A 21,210-nucleotide genomic window follows, 5' to 3' on the forward strand; every position below is an offset into this window, starting at 1 on the left:
GAGCAGAAGACTTACATGTCTGATGGTGACTCTTTCCCAACAGCAGCAGTGATGCCTTCCTCTGATCGCTCCATTTCCATGGGAGAGTCATACCATCTCCACCAGCCTTACAGAAACACTGACAGGCAACCTGAGTGTAGGGAAAATGTCCTTTTAAAAAATAATAAACCATATGCCTTGGTCACAGCCTTAATCAGATCAAGTCAGAGGGCTCTGCCCTGTGCGCAGATACAGGGACAACACAAAAATATTTCCCCAAGGTCTACGTGAATCCACGTGGATTGCTTGCAAGATAGGAATCCATTAATATATTGGACTTTTTCCTTTCTTTGCCTCAGGGAAGATCCTGCCTAAGGGTTTCACATGGTTTTCTATCCTCTGGCAAGTAAAAACAATTGTAAAGTTTACACTATTTAAGGATTTCTGTTCTGGTTTTAGATGAGCAACAAAGTGTTTTATCATAAAAACTAGCGGGCTGGTTAATGAACATTGAACATTATTATATACTTAGTGCAAGTCACAGCGACTGAAGCAAAACTCAACAGGTGATTACACAGAAGGCATAAGAAGTCAGGTATTGAGGGACCCTTTTGCTACATTTCCTCCCACATTTCAGCAATCATCAGTTTGTGAGCTAGAAGTTATATCTGAATACTTTTGTATTGATCAAAGAGCTATTAATTCCATTCTGAAGGAATAAAAGAGAAAATGAAACAGCAGGACTGAAGGCTGGGGCTTTGCTCTCATAGGATTTCAGTGGGACTCAGGCATTTTCCTTCCCTCTCTCAAACTGCCTTCAAACCCAGGTGTCTCCAGGATTCACAGGAGAACGCTGATGTCAGCAGAGGGAGTAAAAGAAGTAAGATCCATGTAGGAGAGAACCCATTACCAAGAAAAATAACAAGAAGTAAAAGCAGAATAGTCCTCTTGGGTCATCTTATCCCAAAAGACCTCAATTTTCCTCCTAATTCAAGCCACATTTTGAGGTGGTGACCAGTACTACTTATGTTCAAAGCAACTCAGTCCACATCTTGGTGATACCTGAATGTAACACCATTTTGGTACAGATCAAGTACAGAACTATGGCAAAACAAACCAATCAACATGGAAAACTTTTTTTATATATTTAAATAAAATTGGCTGCCTGGTGTATGGGAACTGTAGAGTCACAGCCTGAACCACTGATTGATCACCTGAGGCAAGGACTGAGTCAGCCCTGGAAGCATAGGTGAAGGCAATTTCTAGACCCCATTTAAGGGCTGTCTGCCACGGGGGAAGGATCTCTTCCTGGGGATTTCTCCTCTGTGGAGTCTTTCTTGCAAGCCTACCTCTTTGGATGCAGGTGAGTGTTCACAGGATCATGGAATGACCTGGGGTGGAAGGGACCTTGAGGATCATGAATCTCCAACCCCCCTGCCACATGCAGGGCCACCAACCTCCTTGTTTAATACTAGATCAGGTTGCCCAGCACTCCATCTAACCTGGCATACAGGGGCATCCACAGCCTCTCTGGGCAGCCTGCTCCAGCAGCTTATCACTCCCATAGTAAAGAACTTCCCCCTGACATCCAACCTAAATCTTCCCTCCCTCAACTTGTACAACACTTCCCCTTGTCCTGCTGTTATCTACCTTTTCAAAGAGTTGACTTCCCTCCTGCTTGTAGGCTCCCTCTAGGTACTGACAGCCTGCAATTAGGTTACCCTGCAACCCTCTTTTCTCCAGTCTGAACGAGCCTAGTTCCCTCAGCCTGTCTTTGTAGGAGTGGTGCTCCAGTTCTGATCATCTTTGTGGCTTTCCTCTGGACCCTCTCCAGCACTTCTGTCTTTCTTGTACTGGGAGCTCCAAACCTGGATGTAGTACTCCAGCTGGGGCCTCACAAGAGCAGAGCAGAGAGGAACAATCATCCTTCTTCTGATAGAGCCCAAGAAACCATTTGCTTTCCAAGATGCAAGAGCACACTGCTGGCTCATGTTGAGTTTTTCATCCATCAGGACACCCAGGTTCTTCTTTAAGTAGAACTTGAACTTTTATTTAGTTGTCACTATGATGGAAGTTTACGATCTACACACAGCAAGAAATTGGTTAACATGGAAAAAGATTCCAGAACAGAGGGAGAGGGAACAGACTACAGGGAATGACAAGTCTTGCAGGAGAACAGTGAGTAAAATTCAGAGTGTAATACTCTCTCCCTCCTGCATTTGTAAGTTATATAGTCCTGGGGATGGGACTATAATTTGAGTAACAATAATTCCTCAGGTTGCCTGTAAAAGCTCTTGAGGGGGATTGCTCATTCACATGCATTTGCTCCCTTGCAGTTTAAAGTGCATAGAGCAAAAAGGTCTCAATGAACTACCCCACCCTACAGATGACTGTGTTAGTGAAAGCTCCTACTTGTCTTATCTTTTAAAGGATTAGTCTTCAATCTGATGCTGCTGAAGTGGATATATGCTTAATTCAGCCATTCCTACTGCTGAAGCCATAAGTCCTGTGCTGGGCTGGGCCAAACGATCTCCATCTGCAAATGTGAGTAAGCCTCCTTAGAATCTGATTGTGTAAGACTAATTCTAATGATTTAAACATCTGAGTAGATAAAAATAAAAATACACTTTTGTGTGATGGCAAAGTTAAGCTGAATTAACTTTATGAAAAAGGAAATCTTATAAAATAATCTACCTTTAACAAATTGCTTAAAAACATAATGCAGTTACAATTAAATTGCAATTACATACATTTTTTTTAAATGTAAAATTTATAAAATTTATAGCATATTTAATTAAGAATTTTTGGGAATTATGTGCTCTACTGAACGTCAGGGGTAAGCTTTGTGGTTCCTGTTATAAAAATTCAAAGCTACATATGAAGAATTTAGAATTGTCCCAGTTTCTTTAATAAAAGGGGAGCTTTTTGAGCCTTTTCTAAGTTGAAATACTAATCAATCAGACCAATTGCTCTGTCTTAAGTCCAAAGAAAATGAGCAAGTATTTTACATTGTATTATGTACCATAATCATTTTGGAGTGTACTGTGTACTTCTCATATGCACATGAGATCGATCAGTCCTCCAGTTCTTTTCAGAACTTCAGTTAATATTTCAATGAGCAGTAAGATAATTCTTGTTCAGGTCTTGAAAGCAGTGGAAGTTCCGTAGCAGTGGAAGATGACAGAATCATAGAATATCCTGAGTAGAAAGGGGCCTAGAAGGATCTTGGAGTCCAACTCTTGACTCAACACAGGACACCTTTTCAAATCCTGTCTCTGAGATAATTATCTAAACACTTCCTGAACTCCAGCGAGCCTGGTACTGGGCCCCTTCACTAGCTTCTGTTCCCAACCTGCCTTCTTAACCATGGGAAAGCTGTTAAAAACTAACCATTTATTTGATGTCTCCACCGTATGTCTGTCAATTCATGAGCTTTCCTTGAAGACCTACTATCAGGAGCTCTACATAGAGATGCAAATGAGAACAAGAAGTGCCCCTTATTTCACTGTTGAGTTTAATTCTACGCATCGGAGAGGTAAAGCAGGCTCTGCAAAGCACAGAGGAGGCTTTGAACCACTTTCCCCTATAAGGTAATTGTATGAAGGATATTTCATCTGAATTCATCAGGTTTCATCTGATGCATGACTGGAACAGTCTTCTAGTTTAGTGATGTAGACTATTGCACACTAATACTTTGAAAGATGAGAAAGATTAACAAGTCCTCATTGTGTTTTTCTTCTCATAAATTAGCTAAGGCTTAACAAAAGACAAAAACTGTGTCTAGTCTAGCCTGTACCTTTATGTTATGCAGTTAAAATGCTACAAACTTTTCTTTTAAAAAGCACTTAGAACACTTGCAACCTAGCTGGTATTTGCATTCAGATAATGATGGCCTGTAAGGAGGATCCGGAGAACTAGAGGCTTGCCAGCCTCTAGCAGGGAAAGTTATGGAGCAAATCATCTCGGGTGCAATCACAAGGCATGTGCATGGCATCCAGGGGATCAGGCCCAGCCAGCACAGGTTCATGAAAGGCAGGTCGTGCTTGACCAACCTCATCTCCTTCTACAACTGGGTGACCAGACTGGTAGATGAGGGAAAGGCTGTTGATGCAGTCTACTTAGACTTTAGCAAAGCTTTTGACACGGTCTCTCACAGTATTCTTCTGGGAAAACTGGCTGCTCTTGGCCTGGACAGGTATAGTCTTATTTGGGTAAGGAACTGACTAGAGGGCTGTGCCCAGTGTGTGGTGGTTAATGGAGTTAAGTCCAGCTGGTGACCCGTTATGAGTGGTGTCCCCCAGAGGTCTGGGTGTCCATCTTGTTTAATGTCTTTATTGATGACCTAGATGAAGGGATTGAGTGTACCATCAGTAAGTTTGCAGATGACTCCAAGCTGGGAGGTGGTGTTGATCTGCTGAGGGTAGGGAGGCCCTTCAGAGGGATCTAAATACGTGGTATTGCTGGGCTGAGGTGAATGGGATGAGGTTCAACAAGGCCAAGTGTCGGGTCCTGCACTTTGGCCACAACAACCCCATGCAGTGCAAAGGCCTGGGGATGAGTGGCTGGATGACTGTGAAGAGGAAAGGGACCTGGGGGTGTTGGTTGATGCTTGGCTGAACATGAGCCGACAGTGTGCCCAGGTGGCCAAGAGGGCCAACAGCATCCTGGCCTGCATTAGAAATGGTGTGGCCAGCAGGAGCAGGGATGTGATCATCCGCCTGTACTCAGCACTGATGAGGCCGCACCTCAAGTACTGTGTTCAGTTTTGGGCCCCTCACTACAAAAAAATACTCTGGAACATCCAGAGGAGGGCAACAAAACTGGTGAGGGGTCTGGAGCACAAGTCTTACGAGGATTGGCTAAAGGAGCTGGGATTGTTCAGGCTGGAGAAGAGGAGGCTCAGAGGAGATCTTACTGCACTCTACAACTTCCTGAAGGGAGGTTGTGATGAGGAGGGGTTTGGCCTCTTCTCCCAGGCAACAAACAGAACCCGAGGAAATGGCTGCATGTTGTATCAGAGGACATTTAGATTAGACATGGGGAAGAACTTTTGCTCTCCGAGTGGTTACGTGCTGGAATGGCTGCCCAGGGAGGCGGTGGAGTCGCCGTCCCTGGCGATGTGTTCAAGAGGCATCTGGATGAGGAGCTACGAGATATGGCTTAGAGGCTTGTGGTAGTAATGGTAATGGGAGGACAGTTGGACTAGGTGATCTTGCAGGTCATTTCCAACCTTACCATTCTGTGATTCTGTGATGTAAGCTGAACTACAGTATTGCAGTTTCATGTCTCTTATGTTTTAGAAGGAAATAATTTGGTAGTGTATTTCGCTTTGAATCAACAATCCAATAACAAAACTTCAGTATTTGTCTGTTGCTTTTTTTAAAAAAAACAAAGGACTTCTGCCTATTCTATATTATATATAGTAAATATTCTAAGAACAAAGATGAAGTTATCTTTGAGATTCATAAGCAACATGCTGTTAATGTCTCGTATAAAAATGATGGTAGATAACACCCAAGAGTAAGTCAATAGAATAGAATCACCAAGGTTGGAAAAGACCTAAAAGATCATCCAGTCCAACCGTTCACCTATTCCCAATAGCTCCCACTAAACCATGTCCCTCAACACAACATCCAGCCTTTCCTTGAACACCCCCAGGGTCGGTGCCTCCACCACCTCCCTGGGCATCCATTCCAGTGCCTGACCACCCTTTCTGAAAAGTAATACTTCCTCATGTCCAGCCTGAATCTCCCCTGCCGTAGCTTGAAGCCATTCCCTCTGGTCCTATCACTAATGACACGAGAGAAGAGGCCGACCCCCAGCTCACTGCCACCTCCCTTCAGGAAGTTATAGAGAGCAATGAGGTCTCCCCTGAGCCTCCTCTTCTCCAGGCTGAACATTCCCAGCTCCTTCAGCCTCTCCTCATCAGCCCTGTGTTCCAGACCCCTCACCAGCTTTGTTGCCCTCCTTTGAACACGTTCCAGGGCCTCAATATCTTTCTTGCAGTGAGGGGCCCAAAACTGGACATAGTACTCAAGGTGCGGCCTCACTAGCGCTGAATATAGGGGAATAGGCTGCAGCACAGTGAACTCAGCTTGGAAATGAAGGTTTTCCCAATGCTTGGGAATTGTCTCTGCCAGCAATTGTCACCTTTACTGTGGGGGCAGTTGAAATGTATGCCAAAATGTTTGCAAATTACCCCAGTCTGTAACATAACTAGAGTTGGCCCTGATTTTATTAAGGACTACTTTAAAAATGGCTGGATGGGTTATTCTGGCTTTCCTGATGCGGGTATTAAAGAGTAGGCTATTGAAGGCACCATCAGTTAAATTTGTCTGTTTGTGAGTCAGCGTCTTCACATGTTAGGGGGGCAAGTGCTGAACTTCAAAGGAAAGTACAAATATCTGTCATAGCAGCTGTCAGTAACTAGTCTGCAGCAAATCACAAATCAGTAAGTCCCCAAAAGTTTGATTTCAAAGTGAACATTGCCTCCAAAATTTTAAAAGGCCAGAGGGCTGGCAAACCTATCAGGCAGATGTGAGTTTGGAAACATTTTTATGGAGTCAGTTTAATATTGGTTGCATTTTTAACCTTGTAAAGATCATGACATGGCCAATATTCACATCCAAATTCTGTGTTTGTCCTTTTTGTCTGAAGGACTTTTGCCAGACCATTAAGTTTTTGATTGAAAGTTGGAAGAGCTACCAGAATCTGCTACCCTAATACTTACAAATTATATAATTTCACTTCTCATTTTAAATAGTGCCACAGTACCTCTGGGATGATCCAGAAATTAACTACGCTGTGAATCAAATCAGTTACTGCAAAGGGCATCAACTACCTTAGTATACTGTGATTCCTTGCTGATGTTACTCAGTTGATGCCTGTGGCAAATTGTGCCACTGTGCCTCTGTTTTCAGATTCTTAGAGTTGGATTCTGTGGATCAGAAATCTCCAGTGTAGTAGAGAGTAGTCAAGTGCGCTGATAATGTTTTGGGAATGACAGCTCCACAGAGGTCAAAGCAAGTTTGCAATTTTTGCTTAATGCTGAATGGTGAGGGTTTTTTTTTTTTGTTTGGTTTGTTTTTGTTGATGTTTTTGGTGTGTGCTTTGTTTGTGGTTTTTTTTCGCTTGTTTGTTTGTTTTTAAGTTAAGTTTGTCCTAAGTCAAATTAGCCATCAAGGTGTTATCTGTTCTGGGAAGCAGTGAAATCTCTTGTTCTTTTCTCTATGGGATTTCCTGTTATTGCATGAATGAAACATGCAGAAAACATGCTCTTTTTCTTGGAACCTTCAGAAAGGGAACTGAGGCCAGGGAAAGCACATGCTTTCAGGAGATTCTGATATAGTTACAAGGCTGGAAGATTGGTTTGAGTACATATTATCTGAGACAGCAGTTATAAAATTAAGCTCCCTGGGGTCACAACAGCCACACTTCTTGGTGCTGGGCAATTGTGCAGAGCCTGCCTTGGGAGATACACCAGGGATACCTACAGAGTATGAAGGGAGCACTCAGCCAAGAAAAGCGGGAGAAGTGTTCTGCGGTGGAGGAAGGGGTGCTGTTTGTTTTCTGGTTTTGATCAGTAGAAATCCAGAAAGGTGTCTGAAAAATGAAAAAGGAGGACAGAACCTAGGGGAAGGGGAGTGAAGGTATCTTTTTACATCAAGAACAGCCATAGCAGACCATTGCTTATACCCTGGAACTTCATTATTCTTACTTCAGCTGGCAGCCTGTTAGGAGTCCTCCTGAGCCTTGGGTAGCCTGGCAAGTTAGGAGAAGTGCAGGTTTTCCCATTTCCACTATTGCAAAAGTAATGGTTTCCTTGCCAGAAATACTGTCTAGTAGAAAGCTACATGTCTGCAGCTAGAGAAAGGACAGAGATGAGTTGCTGCTTCAGAAACCCAGATGGGAGTAACTGGATTTCTGTTAGACTGAGAAGTCTGTAAATGTAGGTACTGAAGTCAGTTTGCTCTGCTCTCAAAGATTCCTACAAAGAGCCGCATCAAAGCCTCTGCTGTAATATAAAAGTTAGTTTTCCAAAGGTTAACTGCTCTCTGCCAGAAGACATTGGTTTCTGTCTCATCATTTCCTACATAGCTTTCCAAACCAGGACATAAGCATGTCAATGGAGCCCCAGGAAGGGGGTGATTTGTCTTGCCTGGCAGCCCTAGAAAACCCAAGTTCTCCCTCTTACTTTTTTGCTGTGCTCTGTTTGAAAATGTGTCACTGCTTGCAGACATGGCTTTTTTTGCTGCTTTGTTAAAAAAAAAAAGTCCATCCTGGCAAAATGCAGTGAGATTCTGCCTTAAAACACAGTCAGCCATGGATTTTTTCTGGAGACAAGTTATGAAGGGGAGCAGAAATTACAACTCTAGAGGTGAAAGTTTTACTTCTTTCCTACCGTAGATGATGCTCCTCTGTGAGCTAAAGTGTGCCTTGATATTCCAGTGGGACTAAGAAGTTCTTCTTGGTATTATCTGTATTCTCTTTAGTGCTTTCTGTTAACCAAAAAATCAGGGAAGGGATGTATCATATTGCATAAGAAGAACAAAAGAAATGTGACAGAAAAAGCACTATTCTGCAGAAAAACTGAAGTCTGGGAGAGATATACTGAGCTCCATTTATTAATAGTGTTGAATTCAACATAGTAAGCCATAAGACTATAACTTCCAAAATTAATTTTGTGTTGTAAAACATGTCAGTTTGTATGAACTGTTATCTCTCTTACCACTTCACCTTTCAAGATGTTTTGAATTTTTAAGTCTTTTGTCTAGATATCTGCATACCTCAACTAACCTCTCTAATCCCACATACATATATATTCTTAGAATTGCATGGAGAGGAGAGAGAACCAAAATAGTAAAAACCTGGAACCTTAATCCAGTAGATTCACTGAAGGAAAACCTGACCTCGTGAAGGCTACAGATTCTTTCAAGAGATCATAGTAAAAAGTTTCCTACTTAATGTATTTCCTACTTCCTTCAACCTCCAACAAGCTTTTACCAAAGCTGAACAGTAGCACCTAAATATTGCCATACACATGGAGATTTCTCTTAGGGTTTTCAAAGGTCATTTTTGAGCAACTATGTATTTTGGAAATCCATTTATTAAGAGCATAGACATTGATCTTTTACAGAAAGCAAATAAAAATGGACATTTATGCCGCTAGCTGAGTCCATTCTACTTGACTGCTGGCTCCTAGTTTCCACTCTTCAGATTTTGACCTCACCTAGTTCTTTTTGTTTTGGATGTCTGTATTTTCTCGCTTAGAGACTGAGCCCTGAATGTTTTCTTTCTATCCAGACAGTCCCAGTTCTTCCACCACACCCTGGCTGCCAGCAAAGACATAGGCAACCACTCCCCAAGGCAGCATAGCACAGCGGGCATGAACCATGCAGAACTGCTTGGCTTAGGGATCAGCGTTGTTCCTTGGAGAGCATGACATCATCCATTGAGGGGTAGCTTGTTTGCATCCATTTGTCTCCTGGACTCCCCCTAGTATCTTTATTTGCTATTCTTGCATCAAAATGATTACTGATAACTATTTCCTTGCCCAGTAAGTTCCACCACCTTACAGAATAAGCGCCATGTATGCAAAAGTACTGGAAGAAGCACAATCTGCCACCAATCCTATGAGTAAAAGTGTTCTTAGACAATTTAGAAATGCACAAGGTTAAGGCATTTCTAAAAGAGAGAGATATCCCCACAAGCTTGTATTGTACTACCGTACAGGTTCAACTTTCTAATTCTGTAATTACTTACAGATATTTTGTCAAGAACAGCTCTATTGCAAATTGAGATTGCCCATTTCAGTACTGTCTGTACAGCCAGATTCTTCAAAGGTGGCAATGAGGCAAGAAAGGAATTGTAACTAAACTTTTGGGAAGCTGGCTTACACTTCTTTGTCAGCTCCCAATTTTTAGCTAACTGCTGTTTCAAAAATCTTGCATGTTCAACATGGATGAAAATAACTGAGATTGGAGGAGCTTGTCAGAAAAGGGTCACTACAAACAAAAATTCTCCTCTGTCCCTCCACAGTGTAAATAACATTTAGATATTCAGACATTTTCACAGCAGTTTCGTTTGGAGGAAATACGGACTGAACACAGACCGTAATCTTTCTAATGGCATTTTAAATTTGTTGAACACATTAGCCAGTTGTCTGACAGTGTTGCAGGAAAGAGATTAGGTCAGAATGACCTAGACACATGTTGAAAAACCATTACCTTCTCAAGGCATTCTGCTTAGGATAATGATTTTGAGACCAACATCACAGAAATGAACTTAAGAGGGAACACCTGGTCTAGCGAGCTCTACAAATGAGCAGAAGTGTTGGTGCTCCCCACTTGGTTGCTACAGAGAAAGAGCTCTGAAGAGCTGAACACTGTTTTAGTGGAAAAACTTAACAGTATGTGTCTGGGAAAGTAATTGGCCCTCTGGCTCAGGATAATGCTGTCAGGCAGTACCATCTCAGAGCATCAGTAGGTGGGCTTTTGGACTGAGTGGGAAATGTTATGGTTCCAAAGCGCAGTATCACTTTCAGACTGGGAAGTAGCAGCTACAAGGGAGATAACTGAGCAGTTATCTGTGGTGAACCGATTAAAACAGCAGGCTCTAACACTGTGCCATGGCCTGAAAACTACTATTTGGTTCCATCCCAGCTATTTGGAAGACAAGGGTGTTCTGATTAGCCATGGAATCTGCTTCTCCTTCCTTTCTTTGACACTAAATTTTTGAGAGCAGTCCCAAGAAATCCAGAGCAAAGCACTGAATGTGTTACAGTAAGTAAAAATACTTTTCTCGTCCTCTTGATTCCTAGGCTGTGAGCTAAATCATGTTGTCTTTCCTTTGCCAACAACTTCTAACACATAAAGAACTACTTTTCTGTTGCCATGTATGTAAGCTACTTGAAATCACAATGTTGACAGTAATTTGTGTTTGCTTTGATCAGCCTTAAAGTCACGGTAATTAAAACTGATTTTTCTACTCACATATTGAAAGAAACGAAGTATCTTCAGGTGAGGGCATGTTGTCAAGAATCCCAGGAAAATGTTAATAAATCCTCATACACCAGCATGTGTCTCCCTCAGAGCTGTATCTTCTGGGCTCATGCCCTCTCAGCATGCATCAACAGTTCTATCAATAGGAAAAGAGAGTCTTATCAGGCTAGAGAGCAAAGCAGCACATATTGTTGATTGGCTTTCACATGATAGACAAAGGCACTTACTGTTTTTTTTTTTCTGAAAAGTTCGTTTTCCTGCACAGCTTCAGTTGAGCATTTTCCATTAATGCACAACAGTATGAAATAGAAAGAAATATGTAAAGATGGGAAATGAAAAATTCTGAAATGAGAGGAAGAACTAAGGAAGATAGACTGCAATTCCTCAGGTGTGGGCTTTAGTCGGGACACTGGAATCTGTACAATCTGCCCAACAAGCTCTTTAATTATGACCTGATTTAACGTTATCTTCAAGTATCCCCAGCACGCTATTCCCATGTGTTTCAAGTTAGTCCCTTATGAAATCAGCAGAAATTGCTTGCCTTTCTTAACATACTGCCAATTGTGATAGTTCTACTGAGTGTTGTCCATTCAGTCACTCACTGGCTATTGACATCTGATAAAATGAAATTGGAGTCAGAGAGTTCTGAATACTGGAATGTCTTTGTCTTGTGACTTCTGTGTGCTCAACAAAAACCTCCATAAAGCCTTAAACATAATAGAAGTCTAGCAAAATAGTTCTAAGAGGCTTGCAGTTTCATAGGATATTGCATGTTTTCACTTAAAAGATGTTGAAATCTGTGCCAGGAAAGCTGAAATAAAGAACCTTGAAATCAGATTAAATAGATGACAGTGAATTTTCCAGAATTATGTCATCTTTCATTTTCTACCTTGTTAATACAAGTGCTTTTGCAGGACGGATGTCATTACGAGGAGGAATGTTGTAGTGTTTGTGGCTTGCTAAGCTTTAATTAATGCTATGTTATTTATTTGTTGTTTATAAACACCAATGAAACTGAAAATATACTTGCCTCAGCATCCTCTTTATGGTAGTGTCAGTGACTTTAGATATGAACCAGAATTTTATAATTAAAAATACTTACGATTCAATGATTAGTATATATGTTATCTATTGACAGGATTGACTGTTGTTTTTTTTTTCTTAGTACCACTGCTGCCTGTTTTACTTATTTTAGATTTTGTTATTCTGACAAACATAGAACTCGTTTAAAAATGCTCAGGATTTGATGTGAGAATCGCAGAATTAATAGCTTCTACTTGACTACAAGACCTACAAGATTGCTTGATTAACCCGCATCTATCAGCATGGATATTAGCTTTTCCACGTTCTCAGATACAGGGCAGTACAAAGAAAATACACTGATTATATTGATGTAAGGCAGTTTGACAATTTGGTAGACATTGCATTTCTTTTTTTTTCAGTCCTGTATGGCATTGCTGTCTAGCATACCATTTAGTAGTTACATAATTGTTCCCTCTCAAGCATACAAACAATTAGGTCAGCCTGAGTCATATCAAGTAACTACAGCAAAGACCACATATGAAACCATTTAAGATAACAAGTCATGTGATCAAATAGATTACCCCTTGCCTGGATTTTCTGGATCATACTAAAAGTGTATTAGAATACACAAAAGCAACAGAGCTTACCAGCTGACTGTTTTGTCTGTGATAAGCCACTGATGAGCAGTTTACTGCAAAACATTTAACACTGACAAGCTAGGATTGAAAGTTACCTTCCTCTAAATCATTATATTGCTTCTTTAAACTGACCTTTTCAAGGCAAAAAAACAGTGTTTTCTTGCAGAAAAAAAAATATGACAGGGATGAAGGTTTATTTTTGTTTCAGTTGTTTTAATAACATTCAGCTATGTTACATTTTAAAGCTGACTAATTATCAGATGTAACATCTGGGATGCAGTTCCTATCAGACTGTGTTTTATCCAAACCGGGCACCGATACAAGAAAATGTTATTTGTATTTATTAACTGGAACATAAAGAGAAAGGTCAACACTTTCCCTATTCATCCTTCATCAGCATAGAGGCTGGTGTTAAAAAAGGAGGGTAAAAGCAAAACTCCTTATTCAACAAAAAACTTGTGACTACAGAAATACGCAAGATACATGAAAACAAAGAATAAGCTTCTTATAGAAACATTCTTTTTAACTGAATAACACTCAGTTTGATTATACTCACAAGACACACCACAGACCTCTACTGTTCTTAACTGAAGTCAACCGGAGTGGTGTCTCTCTTGCTGCAGTGATTACAAAAAGACAAGCATTAAAACACTTTTCCCAAGCAAGCAGCAATTAAGAGAAAGCTGAACATGACTAAAAGAGTTCCTCTGAATATGCTTTATTTCACTGGACAACATTGTTGGAGAAAAAGGGGCTGTTTGCTCCTCTGACCTTCCGAACTATTTTTCATAGTAGTTACAACTACTGGCCCACCAATAGTTGTTCTACCTCACGGCCAGAGATATTGTGAGGCTTTCTCTTGCTGTCTAAACCACAAGGCCTCACACAATGGAAGCCTTCCAAACAGGAAGAGTTCTGATCTTTTTAGTCTCTTCTCAAAAAGCGTTCCATGCCCTTGATTGCTATTGCTTTTCTCCTTGCTTTCTGTAGATCCACAATGTCCTTCTTGAGATACTGAGATCAGAACTGCATGTCAGACTCAAGATGGAGGTGTCCTAAGGTTTTGCATGTAGGTTTTGAGTGTCAGACCGACTCACACATTCTTAGCAATCTTCCTGATGATGTTCAAGGTGACTTTGGGCTGCTGCTAGACACTGAGACAGAAGTCCCAGCTGGCATTTCTGATTTGGCCTGCAGCACCTATCCTCTTCCTAAAAGGATCAGGCTTTTCTAGTCCCTTTCTCCATCATAGATCTTGGGCTTTTTTTTTTTTTTTTTTAATCTTTTTTCCCTCCTGTTATATGCACTTAGAATATATAAGAGCTGCGAGAGTTAAAATCCAGGCTAATTCAGTTGCTGGTGGCTTCAAACTGCTGTTTTTTAAACCAGAAAGCAGAAATGAATCCAAACTGGAAACCAAAACTGTATCTGGAACAGAATCTGAAATATTACTTTGAAGACTTTACAAACATACATATGTACAAAGGTTACTATTTCAAAATAGTAATTTGACTAAGATCTGACATTCCCTAAGAGAGGTCTGTCCAACACAGGGACTGTTTAGACTAGTTCTTGTACAAGTCTTTGTTTCCAAACTGCAGCAAGGTTGTCCCAGCTGCTCTGTGTTGCTGGGCTTCTATACACAGATGCCTGCCTCCAGTGTTCTTATAAACAGCCTTCAATGGAAGAGGGCAGGCAATAGCTTTGATTCCTCTTCTCCTGTATCTGTCAACTGTGTGATTTTTACTAACAACGTGCCCTGTATGTGACAGTGGGTCCAAGTTTGTCAAGTCTTTTCCCATCAATTTGCTTTACTGGTTAGGTGTGTTTACATGTATGTGGTTCTGTTACAGTAAAAACATTTTGCAGAGAGTTACATATTAAAATAAGAATACTTGTATTATAAGTGAATATAGCATGATTATGTCAGAGTAAATATGATCGTGATTTTAAACCAGTGTAAAACTTCATTTAAAAACAAAACAAAACAAAACCTTTTCTGTTGTTTGCATCAGTTATAGGAACAACTTCAGTTCTGTGATTGTAGAAGCTGAGAGCTCACACCTGACTACTACTGAGAGGCTGGATTACTTATATCTTATCTAGAGAAATGGGAGGTCAGTGTGATTCATCACACTGTTCTAATTCCTGCCTTTAAAAAACCTCTCTGTCTAGGAACAAAAGGCATGTGCATATGTCTCCTTTCATGAATGCTGGTAAGTAGGCAGTGAGGGTCTAACTTCAGCTTTCTTTGCTCATCACTGGATAGATAATTCCCATAACAACTGAGAAGCCAGTGTTCTTTGATCCCTTTGTTTCACACCTTGAAAACATTCTTTTCTCCAAAAATGCTGCTGTGTTCACTGTTCTCCTAGCAGCCCACAGCAAAAGTGGTGTTGGGATAGAGAAAGTATTCATGCACCCACTATGCAAAGTGTAAAGCCTGAGCTTGTTCAGAATAACAAAAAGGACAGGATAGCTTTCTTTCTCATCTCCTCAGAACATGTAAAGGTATTGTGCTGTTTTTGCTTTTTCTGAATAAAGCCCAGGAGGAATGAAAAATTTAAGCCTAGGCCTTACTCAGCATACCAAGTAACTAGCCTAGGCCAGACAGAAAATCCTTCCAAATGCAGGCCTCCTTCCTGGCAGCAGCACTGTGCCACTTTGACATCCAGCATTAATTTTAAGTGAGAGTGATTTATTTTGCTTTAGAAGACAGCAGATGGCAGCAAAGTTACACAGATGCGCCAAACTAGTAGAAGAAGAAAAATATCTTGATACACAAACTCTAACAACATTCCATGGAAAAAACATATCATTTGTTTCTGTCTGTCTTGCAGTGTGGTTAGTCCAATAAATCAGATTTAATGGCCCTCATGTACTTGTAATACGAGGGATTTTTTCCCCTGTAATCAAGAGTTAATGGAATCAGAATGGGACAGTAGTCGTTCAGCAGATTGTCTCTGCAGGGCTTACTTCTTTGTGCTAGTTTTTTTTATATCCTTCATTAATGAGATACCAATTATCTTGTGCAAGTACGATCGCAAAGTACTAGACTGAATGTGAGTGCACCCCGACTGATGCAGGAGCTCTGACTGCCAACCTCTGCTGTAAACTATGCACAAAACTCACTCATTTGAGGTGATTATCTGCATGCATCCTTTTCTGAGGCTTTAGAATAGGTGATGAGTTTAAAAAAAAAAAAAGAGAAAGAGAAGAGGAAGGAGAGGAAGGAAATGCTATTACATAAAGTTACAGTTTTAAAACACTCCAAAATCCTACTTCATTACATAAACAAAGGAGTCTGAATTTTGGACAAGAATGCTGGAAGTTTCTTGGATTTGATGCCTACTCATGGACACATTTAAAACTGCATTTCATATATTTATGTTTGTTGAAGGCATCGTTTCCAGCAGTACCATATCCACTTGAGAGGAGCAGCAGTGATCATGCACTGCTGAGCTCATTTCAGCCGTGAACAAGGGAGTCTCATTTAGAGTTACTTCTTTTTGATAGTCCTTTACTTTGGATTTTTAGCAGTTTCATAAGTTTCCATAAACTTATGAATAAGTTAGAGGTAGTGTACAATACCATCTTTCAGTATGCAAATAGTCATGTTTTTGAAAGAAAACCTAAGGCTGAATCTTTTTTCCTGCTGAAGTCAGTAGAGGTTTTGTTTCAATTAGGTGGAATCTGTCTCAGGCCTGGGATTTGGTGTTGATTCCTATCTGGCTCACCAGTTCATCACCAGCACAATGTCTGATTTCTATAGGCAGTAAGGAGACTAATGATATATGCCAGTTGCATATTTTTTGTGTTGTTTATCAATAAAGGGCCAGAGTATGAATTTGTTCCTTATGTAGAATGGGATGCAGAGCTGCACAGCCTCAGGGGGAAAAAAAAAAAACAGCTTAGAAAAAGGCACATAGAAATCCATCATTTTTTCCTTGGCTCTGAAGAGAACAAATATACTTTACAAGGTGCAGCTGTCTTCTTCCAGTGTGCAGACTCGGATCTGTTCCTCAGTCCTTATATACAGACAGGGAAGCATAGTGGCCTCTGAGGGCTTGCTGCTTTCTAGCAGAGAGCCACAGGAGCCAGGTCATGTGAGGAAATGAGGAACCCAGGCACTCTCTCATCCTTTCCTTTGACAACAGTTGGATGGATTACACAGTGGCCTTTTAGTCTTTGGGTGTTTGTGTTCCACAGTGAGTCCTGTGACAGTAACCACCTATTAAAGGACAATAATCGTGTTTGTTTGATGAACTGCTTAGTTTGCTCCTGAACTAACAGATAAGATTCATTGTTTGTTATCCTGTTTCTGCCAGTGCTCCTGGACATCAGAGATTAAGACCCAGACCCATTTGTTTGTTTGTTATTACACCACATTAGGAAAGCATGAAAAAATATTAACAGTTCTATAATTGCCAGAAAGCTATATGTAATTTGCAAGCTGTCATCTAAAAGCAACAGTGAACTGAAGATGTTGGAGACATATTTATTTTGCAAACATATTTTGAGAGTCAGTATTTATTACAAAACATTTCACTTCAGCTGAGCTGGCCTGGTCTTTCCAGGCTTTTGTCAATGGATGAAAATCTTGGGGAGTTCTGGTTAAACGTTTGATAGAACTTACCACGTAATCAAACTGAGTCAGAAGTTTTCACGTGGCCTCCTTTGTGCTGTTGTAGTTGCAAAGAACTCCAGTCTTATCAAATCATTGACATTGATTCTAGTTTTAATTGAACCATTTGTTTTTCATTTGGAGACATTGTACTTGTCAAGCATTTTTGACTCTTGTGTAGAAAAGAGTGTTTTACACAGCAATGTTCTTTACCTCATGAACAAATTATGCTCCCTCTCCTCATGAAGGATAGATGGCCCTGTTCCAAAGATGGCCCTATTCCAAAGAATTAAGTATTTAAAAATTAAAACAATTTCAAGTTGACACAAATTATTTGGTGAAAATAAGTGTTCTATAAGAAATATTTGGATAGAAAAAGCAAGCCTTTGTAAGCAAGCCTTTGTGACCACAATAAACAAATTCTAGTTAGACATAATTGGATTTGGTTATTGGTTGTACTCAGTCATGTTGGATTTTTTCCTTCTGATGCCTGTGTGCTCTACACTACTAAAGTATGATGTGAGATAATGTAAAATGGTGCATTGACGGCACAAGGAAAATATTTGGATGGCTGTCTGGAGTTGCCATTATTGGCTTTAATTATGACTTGCTGTCCTTTGGGTACTAAATGAGCCAGAAAAGGCTTCTTATGTGCCAAAGTATTCATTAGTATTCCCCTTTCTGTCATTGTAGTTGAAGTAAAAGTTCATATCTGGCACCTGACTGCAGTTCTTACTAGCACGGACCAAGAAGGTTTGCAGATTTTGATAATCATCTGAAAGCACTCCAGTGTCTCTACTTTTTGGTTATGGAAGAAGTCATTCCTAGGTAACATTGGCAGAACTCTCTGACATCTCTTTGGGGTACTTGAAGAATGAATGTCTTTTACTGTCCTCCGTGTGACATGGTTGCTTGCAATAAATTTTTTGGTGCCCGTTGGAGTGAGAAGTGCAGACACTGAGCTCTGTCTTCTGGTTAGTGGACCTGCACTAGGATTTTGTAGGAAAGTGCCACACAGAAGCATTTTAGGCTCCTTGCCACCATTCCATATGGCACAAATAATAGTGCCACAGAAGCCTTCCAGAGATAAAATAGCCTTTGGAATCTATTTTCGTAATAAAAATTGTCTGTAGCAAAATCCTTTTTATTTGCTATGGGGTGGGCACAAAATAAAATAACAGTTTAAAGAGAATATTTCATGAACTCTCCTGATACTTCACCATGGAGACTGCTGAGAATGGTGACCACTCCTTTGGCATTTGCTCTTGGATAGACTGATGAACAAGGATGAATTCCTGCTACAATACATATTTGCTATTGCAATTTTTATTTTTTTTTTTTAATTTAGAACCTTTTGTTTGAACTGAACTTATAGCTGTGTTTTAAGCAGCCATTGAAACACTGGTTTATAAGGCACCAGGCTGTTCTTAGAGCCTGATACTTTAACTAATCTGCTTTGTTAACATGTACTACTACTTTTGGAGGTATTTGATTTTGCTTGGTTTCACAGGATCGTTCTTGCTGAGATCCTAAGAGGTTCAAAACACTAACATTCCTCAGAGATTTTAATCAAGTTCATTTATGGATTTCAACTACCATGTAAATGTTCATACCAAGCGTTTTGCTTTCCAGGATGTTCACAGCAACATGTGTTAGCAAAGTCCTTCAGCAACGTCCCCTTCATGGACAGGAGGAAGAGTTGTCACCCGGTCAGATCTCACCTGGGGCAGATGCTGAAATGGAGAAGGAAGAGACTGTCTCTGTTTATTCTTTATGGACCACTTCTCCAAGACCTGGAGTCTGTTTGGCATATGGGCACAGCTATGCAGTGTGCAAAGGTGTCTCTGCTTGCTCTGCCATTCTAAGTTAGTTAAAATGCACAGTTGCTGCTTTCCAGAGAGTAAACTTCTCAGCAAACTTTACTTTTTCCATTTCTCCTTATATTCAGAAACCTTCTGACTACCAGGGACAGGGCTACCCACTACTTTCTGGCATTTCTGGTTCAGCAGTGCTGGTCTTGATATTCTAAAGATGTTTTTATTTTCAAGATTAGCAGGAGCGGGGATGGGGAGTCCTTCCTTTAGTTCTTGTTTATTGCAACTATGGAGCTTTTTGCTTCTCCCTACAACCACGGCAGGTGGTGCTCTTGATCCTTCCGATGGCACTTAGGAAACTCCTCTCGGGTCTGAATTATGCCGTGGGGCACCAGCTCGCTGTTTTTAACACTGTTTACGGCGAGGATCTTTCAGCGTTGAGTGGAGAGGGGTTTTTTTATTAGTAAAATGGAAAGGAGAGGATAAAAAGTTTTTTTAAGTGGAGACCAGTTTGGAGCAGTAAATGGAGAAAAGATCCTTACAAAGGCATCTAGTTGGTATGTGCATACTTAGTCACTCTGTAATCCAGTCTGTCCAGTATGCCCCGAGTTCAGATGACTTCGATGCTGGCTGTTCAACCAATAAGTAAAGGATTGGAGCTATTCCACTCCTTTAGGACTTGGGAGGGCCCTGTGGGAGTCATTCCAGTTACGCTGTGTCCTTCAGTAGGACCATGCATTCACTTACATGTTTGTAAGTTCCCACTGTGAGCACTCTGAAGCTAAGCAGCAGCATCTAGCTTATGCTCAGTACCTTCAGAATAGCCACTGGTCTGTTTCTCAACTGGCAGCTACAGTCATGAAGATCATACGCTTGTTGTCATTTCTTACCAGCCAAACAGGTGATATTTGGAAGTATGATACATGTCACTGTATTTCTGCTCTGTCTTTCAGTTCCTTCTCATCCTGTTTCTACATCTTACAACATCTGCATCTGAAAGGCCATCAGCAACAGAGATGCAAACTATTTTCCAGCTGTTAACAAACAGATGGTGATTAAAACTGGCAACTGTCAACACGCACCTTTAAAAACAAAACAGGGGAAAATGATTTGTAAAAAAGAAAGAAGTGAATGAATATTTCAGATAGGAATCACACCTCTCAAGAGTCCAAGGTTCTTAGTTGAAAACGTTTAGGAAAGTAGTTTTAAAATCAGCAATTCTGAGCAGAATTTCTAAACTTTGGAAGGAAAAATCCTGGGTGTGTATGTCAGCAATCTAGCTGACTGAATTCCTACCCCGGTTTTTTTGGGTTTTTTTTTTTTTTTTTCATCAGTTTTCCTGGAAATGTGTGACTGCTCATTCTTTTGATTTTTTTTTTTTTTCTTGGAAATAATGTGTTCCTTAGGCATTTAGCACGAGGTGAAAAAAATACAGCCCCTTAACTTCTTCTAGCTGTGTTAAGTGCTGCTGTCCCCTGCCTCTCCTGTGTGTGCACTACCTTCAGAGATAGTGTAAAATGAGGGAAATGCTACGTTTGATCCAAGCTGTTACTCAAATGCACTTGTTTCATTCTGTAGACATTGTTTTGTTGGAGCACGGAGTGGATACCAATAGATGGTGCTGTTGGTGCAGTTTTAGTTTCACATTTGTTTTCTGGTCTGTGGTTGGAATTTGGAGGGAACAAAAAAAAAGAACAAAACAACAAAATCCCTAATGCTAAGCTTTCATCCAAGATGTTCTGCCCACACTGAACCGGTCACCATTTAACTTTAACCTGAACTGTGGCCCAGGAAATCCTTCAACATAAATAACCTTGGAGGCTGCTATGACCATTTTTGGAACGCTCTCCCTCAATAAATCTGTTACTTTGTTGTGCAATGTTGAAGCGTGTAGTTGTTCTCCTGATTAATTAGGGCAGAAAATAAACTTGCGCGATCAATCCAAGCCGTGACACGTCTCAGCCCTGCCTGGAACGTGTGGGTAAGAGAAGGCCTTGGTGCCTTCTGAGCCCTGCCCCAGGATTTAAGATGCACGCCTGCTTGTGAATCTGCTTGCTCTAATGAGATAAGGCTAACGAAGCCTCTAACCAAGGGGTTTAGGCTGTCGCGGAATGGCCATGCTAGGTTAGTAA

At 40.7% G+C, this 21,210-nt stretch overlaps 1 long non-coding RNA gene across 2 annotated transcripts; it reads left to right on the plus strand.

Annotated features, from left to right (window-relative positions):
• The first annotated feature begins 1,290 nt into the window (after positions 1 to 1,290).
• LOC128086639 (uncharacterized) lies at positions 1,291 to 21,040 on the plus strand. 2 transcript variants are annotated; one of them, XR_008209452.1, is made up of 5 exons: positions 1,291 to 1,342; positions 2,410 to 2,527; positions 17,958 to 18,092; positions 18,897 to 19,102; positions 20,032 to 21,040. It is a non-coding gene; the product is annotated as an uncharacterized LOC128086639 (long non-coding RNA). The 2 variants fall into 2 exon arrangements; XR_008209451.1 differs by lacking the exons at positions 17,958 to 18,092; positions 18,897 to 19,102; positions 20,032 to 21,040 and adding exons at positions 8,808 to 8,923; positions 9,283 to 11,587.
• The last annotated feature ends 170 nt before the right edge of the window (positions 21,041 to 21,210 follow it).

This window comes from Tympanuchus pallidicinctus, unplaced genomic scaffold (assembly GCF_026119805.1).
Source record: "Tympanuchus pallidicinctus isolate F22 unplaced genomic scaffold, pur_lepc_1.0 scaffold3, whole genome shotgun sequence".
Lineage (NCBI taxonomy): Eukaryota > Metazoa > Chordata > Aves > Galliformes > Phasianidae > Tympanuchus > Tympanuchus pallidicinctus.